The sequence below is a fragment of the Mustela nigripes genome, chromosome 8, assembly GCF_022355385.1.
Source record: "Mustela nigripes isolate SB6536 chromosome 8, MUSNIG.SB6536, whole genome shotgun sequence".
Lineage (NCBI taxonomy): Eukaryota > Metazoa > Chordata > Mammalia > Carnivora > Mustelidae > Mustela > Mustela nigripes.
The window spans coordinates 12,842,088-12,848,432 of record NC_081564.1 but is presented as its reverse complement, the minus strand read 5'-3'; the positions used below and the strand labels follow the sequence as shown (position 1 = coordinate 12,848,432).

The 6,345-nt window shown below is 42.2% G+C and overlaps 1 long non-coding RNA gene across 1 annotated transcript; it reads right to left on the bottom strand.

Moving 5' to 3' along the window:
• Nucleotides 1-2,249: 2,249 nt before the first annotated feature.
• LOC132023818 (uncharacterized) lies at nt 2,250-5,980 on the bottom strand. Its single transcript, XR_009406056.1, has 2 exons — nt 5,765-5,980; nt 2,250-3,022 (listed from the first exon to the last, which is right to left on the bottom strand). It is a non-coding gene; the product is annotated as an uncharacterized LOC132023818 (long non-coding RNA).
• Between the last annotated feature and the right edge of the window lie 365 nt (nt 5,981-6,345).

Here is a 6,345-nt window from a genome sequence, read left to right as displayed (position 1 = left end):
GGCTTGGAGTGCTGAGTCTTCACTTAAGAAAGTGAATCAAGTTCTGATGTAGAGACATTTAAAAATCTTCCCTGTTTGAAGAATTATACCTGGAAGCCACTTCCCAAAGGAAGGCAGCAGGAGAGGCTGAATTACCTCACGTTGAGAGGGGTTAGAAGGAAGGTGAGCTTGATGATGCTTACCCTACTTTCCAAGCATCTGGGTGTGCATAACTGGGATGTTAGAATTTGATTGCAATCACACCATGTGCTGTTTTTGTCTGTTACGTTTCTGCGGTCTCTGTCACCAGGGTATTAGAAAAAGGATGGTGGGAGAAGAGAATGGGTGTGTGGGGGTGGGGGAGGTTGCATAGGTAAGCACTAAAATGACACCAAGAAGAAAAAAGTCAGGCACGATGAAGAACATTTAGTAAGAACATCTTTTAGTAGATGTCTTTATCAAAACTGATTTTTGACCTTTCAGGAAGACCTCTACTCTGCATTCCCGCTGTATTTATAATTCTAGATCCCATGGGGAAATCATGTCCATTCAGAAGAGACCACGTCCAGCACCGTGGCAGACATTGCTAATCAATCACAGAAACCCAGAACTCTAGATAGCCCCTCCCCACCCATGAACCCTATCTATCACCTCTGCTCTCGATGATAAGCCTAGGGCACAACTTTTACTGCTTTCATTAACTTACTTCAGAAGACTTCCTGACCAAGCTCAAAACTAATCATTTGCCATGTTAGTAATTTCTGGTTTATTGGCAACCCAATAATACCAGCTACGATCGCTGACTGTGTGCCAAGTACTCCACATTTAATCCTCCCCAGTGTTCGTTTTCTAAGTAACTGAAGTTCATTTGAATAAGACAACCATCAGAGGAAGCGTTCTGTGGCTTGCAAAGTGTTGGAAGATACTGCTCTGGAGACCAGCGAGACATTGCACCAGTATATAAATTGTTAGATGATTGGGGAATGCAAAAGAAGTTATTTGCCCTCAAACAATTTATACTTGTGGTGTGGCAGGACAAACACACATGATTTGGTGAAGGGGAAACACCAAACCATGTGTGTGCATTTGAACTTTTTTTTACAAAAAAGCTGGGGAGTAGAATAAAACACAGTGAATGGATGTATTTGGGGACAAAATTTATGAGCTCTTTGTCACTCCTGTTTTATTTTTAAAACTTTTTATTGAAACATCACTCACATGACATAAAATACACCCTTTTGAAGTGTACATTTCATTAGTTTTTAGGATTTCTGCTATGTTTTGCAAACATTTACCACCATCTAATTCCAGAACACTTCCATCACCCCGAAAGTAGCCCCATATTTATTAGCAATTAGTCTCTATTTCCCCCTTTCCCAGCCCCTGGTAACCACGAATCCATTTTCTGCCTCCACAGATTTGCTTGTTCTGGGCATTTCATATAAATTGATTTATTTATATGAACGAATTATATAGCTTTTGGCATCTGACTTCTTTCACTTGGGAAAGTGTTTGCTAGGTTCATCCACATTGTAGCATGTGTCAGGACTTCTCACCTTGAATAACATCCCATTGTTTGGGTTTGTCACTTTTTATTTACTCACCCACTGATGGATGTTTGGGTTGTTCCTATTTTGCTCTTAAGAATAATGCTGCTAAGAGATTCATGTCCAAGCTTCCGTGTGGACATATGTTCTAAATTCTCTTGGATATATATGTAGGAATAAGATTGCTGGGTCATATGGTAACTCTGTCTAACCTTTCAAGGACCCAACAGATTGCTTCCAAAGTGGCCGCACCATTTTACATTCCCACCAGCCATGTATAAGGATCCCAATTTCCCTACATCCTCACCCACCTTGTTACTGTCCTTTACTTGAATGCCATCCTGATGGGTATGAGGTGAAATCTCATTGTGATTTTTGACTCACATTTCTGCCCTTCTGTTTTTCATCTTCATTCTGATGGCCAACTGTGGACCAAGATGCTGGACCTAGAGGAGCATGACTTACTAGTTCACGATTCTTTAGGTTGGAGGACCTGCCCAGTGGAGCTGGGTTCTCTGCTCTGGTAGCAGCAGGCTGAAACTGAAGTATCTTCTGAGTTGTCATCTAGATGCTCTGGGGGAAATTCTTGGTGGTGGTAGAATTCAGTGTCTTCAAGTGGCTATTAGAACCAAGGCGCGCACTCTCAGCTCCAAGAGGCTGCCTACATTCCAGGCCCCAGGGCCTCCCTCCATCTTCAAGCCAGCAATACCATATTGAACCTCATTCTTCGAATTGCTGACTTTTCTGTCTCTGATGTGCAGCCTAAGCTTCACAGGGCTCATATGATTGGGTGAGGCCCACCCAGATAACCTCTGTCTCTTCAGGTCAACTGATTTGGGACCTTAATTCCTTCTGCAGAATCTTTTCTTAGCAGTACCTTGATTAGTGTTTGATTGTATGCCTGGGAAAGGTGTGTGGACCGCAGAAGCTGGGAATCTCAGGTGGGTGGGGGTCATCTTAGAATTCTGCTTCTCGTAAGGATTTTGACACAAACAGTAGAATAAGTCTTTTGCTGAGATGGATTAAAAATGTTTTAGTGCACCAGCCATGCACAAAGTTCCAGCTTTATGGCTAATGTTGGCCAACAACTGTTGAAAGTATGACAGTATTCTGCAAATTCACTGACAATGTACATACTGACTTTTGTCGCTGATGATTGAATCAATGGCTCCTGTTGGTTTCAGCTCTTAGCCTGTGGACCAGGATCTTGCTGAACCTTGACAAAGTGATGAATTGTACTTTGATGTCCTCGTTTGATTCTATGGCTCTTTTGAAAGGAATACCCTTCTGATGTGCCCAATAAAATCCTCTTTGATGTGCCAAATATGGACAATTGAACTTTTAAGGAATTGAAGCACAGAAAGTGAGTGTCTGCCCAGATTGACGCAAGCACAATCTTTTGTTTGTTCCTTATGGTGGACATTAGGTTTCGGAAATGCTCCTTATTCTTGGCAATGTCCTTTTCCTCCTCCGCACAATCGTCTGGCTCTCATGTTCTGAAACAGGAATAAATTGCCCCTGGTTATATTAAGTAGAATAAACTAAAGTGAGGACACGTGAAAGCAGAAATGACTTCGAAAGAGAAAGCCAGTGGGAGCTAGTTCCCATTACAAAGGTCAAGTCAGAAGCAACTAGAAATTTCTATCTCTTTCTTTTAATATTGTTGAAATGTAGCAGGTTTCAACTGATCTAAAAACTGGTATTTCCAGTGTGTGTTATTGAGACACTAGTTTCATGAGAGGAACCGTAAGTGTTAAGCAGAAATAGGTTCTGTGGTCCATCAAATAAGTTTGCCATTAAGTGTATGAAAATATCCTGGGAAAAAATGCAGCATGTTGTGATTTCCAAACCTGCAGGTTGAATTGAATGCTCTTTTGGTTTAGGAAATATTTGTGAGATTTGAACTTATGAAGCACACTTTGATCCGTGTGGAACAAATTCTTTGACTTGGGAAAGTAGACATATGTCTCGTGGCATATATATATATCTTATTTTATATATGATATATATAAATATATTTATATATATCTTATTTTATATATGATATATATAAATAAATATATATCTATATATATCTTTATTTATCTGAGAGAGTGAGTGAGCAAGGGGAGGGACACAGGCAGAAGGAGAGAAATCCTCAGACTCCCCGCTGAGTGTGGAGTCCAAAGTCAGGCTTGATCTCATGGCCCTGAGATCATGACCTGAACTGCAATCCTTAGTTAACAGACTGAGCCACCCAGCCACCCCTTTGGTGACACATTTGTTGCACAAATCCAGAAATGGACACATCTCCATTTGGGTCACAAGTACGTGCATGTTGGTCAGAGATGTACCTATTTTGGTCATAGAGGGGGAGAGTAATTTTTCTGCCGCCAGTATATTTCCTGGTGGGATTATCTCCTAATCCCTTCATAGTCTATTAATACCATTCCCAATTTAGCCTTAGAAGTATCCTCAGACACTTCAGTAACAATTTCATGTCTAGTGACTGGAGAAGAGAAGGAAATTAATGCTTATTGATTATCCCCAACGGGGATGGATGCCCCGTGTGTTTTATCCTATTTAAACTTCATTGTAACCTTGCTGAAGCAAGTTTTAGTTATCCTTCAGTTCATAAATGAGGACACTGAAACTCAGAGAAGTTAAGCAGTTTGCCTAGGGTCACACAGCTCATTGATAGCAAAGGGCATTTGGATCCAGGATTGTCATCCTCCGACTCCAAAGCCCCTCCTCTTCTCAGTACACCCCCTGCTTCTCTGCCCTTGTTGCTGATCTATTTTAATTTATGCTATAAATGAGTAGTTTACAAAAAGTTGGGTGTAGATCAGATATATGCAGTTGAGCTAGGTGCTCTCTCTGATCAACTTTGTGATTTCGGCCACACTTCATCTTCAGCCGACAGTGGTTTCAGACACTTGAGTTCTCGGTTTCCCTGTCCCTTCCCTACTCTCTCTCTCAAGCGATGAACGATCTGGAAAACAAGCTTTTACCATGCACCAGGGAAAATGAACTCTGATTTCTGATTTTATTTTCCATCTTTCTATGCTTCGTAAAGAGAAACGTATTTCATTCATTTGAACAGATGTGGGAAGCATTAGAGCCACACTGAATTGGACTGAAATCATTGGACCTTTGGCAACTGACTTCATTTGGAGCCTGCTTCCTCAGTCTGTAAGATGGGACTGAGAATTCCCTCTCATAGGGTAGTTGAGGATGAAATCAGGTCAAGAAATTGGGCATGAATTCAAAGCACTTACATAGGAGTGCGTAGTGATTGTGAACTTTTTATTCCTTCTTAATAATTGGAACTTGACATCAGTGATCAAGATAAAAAAACAGGAAGAAGAAACACTGGGACACCTTTTAGGGGCTCTCAAAATAGATTTGAAGAAACGAGCACCTGTTCTCCCCTTCACTTACTGGTCTAACTACTACTCCTTCGTTTATGGCCAGTCAGTACCAATTCAGAGTACACTTGAAAATTTGAGTAAACATGAACATACATTAATATTAACCAAAGAACAAATATTTGCGCAACTCGCTTTGCCGTCTTGTTTACTTTCGCTCTAAGAAACATAGTTAGCAGAAGTGACATCAAAAAAACAAACAAAAAACCCTATTCCCGTCACCCAGGGCAAGTTATGTCCCCACTTGCCACCCTGGGCCTTTAGCTATTCCCTGTCCTAAATGGGGAAAGACAGTTGATGTTTAAAAAAGAGGTATTCTTTCTTAAACATACGTCATTTGAAAATGCTCTTGGGGCACCTGGGTGGCTCAGTGGGTTAAGCCTCTGCCTTCGGCTCAGGTCATGATCTCAGGGTCCTCGGATTGAGTCCTGCATTGGGCTCTCTGCTCAGTGGGGAGCCTGCTTCCCTCTCTGCCTGCTTCTCTGCCTTACTGTGATCTCTCTCTCTCTGTGTGAAATAAATAAATAAAATCTTAAAAAAAAAAAAAGAAAAAGAAAAAGAAAATGCACTTATCTTGCTATCCGCAGAGCTATCCAGCACAGTGCCTTGCCCGTGGTAGGATCATTTTGTTGAATTAATGAGTATTTACGGAAACATGCTAAACTCTCGTCTCCCCACATTTAACTCCCATGGAGATGAACAGGTTTTGTTTTGTGTCTGGAAATAGTTCGGCTCCTGGAAAATATTTTCCCAAGGAGCATGGTGGAAGATGAAATAGCCTGGATTTTGCTCAAAATAAAAGCTATGCCAATATTTGTTACCCAGACTCACCAGCTCTGACCTTCAGCTGTTGAGACAGACTTTCTTGGCTTGGCAGATACAGCAGTGGGGAGTCTGACTTCTGCCTGAAATCTTAAGTTGACTCTAGACCCTTCCATGCACGTGCACACGCTCTCACGCACGCACACACACACGCACACACACACACACACACACACACACACACACAGGTGTCCCGTTCAGAACCATCAGCTGTCCAGTTCACTCGTAGCTCCTTCTATAGGATAAATAAAGAGGGCTGAGGCAATCTGGAAAGCTTGCTGCCTCTCCACCCTCTTAATTGATCCCACTGTGTACACACTTCATGACCCATTACACTCTGCCCCTCTAGGTTGCTCCGGAGTGTCTGCTAATCACTGACCAGGGCCGGCTTCGGCGGGGGCATGCTGGAGCGGCAGAGCTTTCCAATCTTGCACTCTGTTGCTTTTACGAGCCCTTCGGTATTCATCTTCTGGATTGTAGAGTTTAACCCCATTTACAGCAGATTCCACCCAGAGCCCTGGCGAAGCCGGCCTGGCCACCGAACAGCACAGGCTCAGAGGGAGCACTTTACATAAAGCCCACTGAGAAGG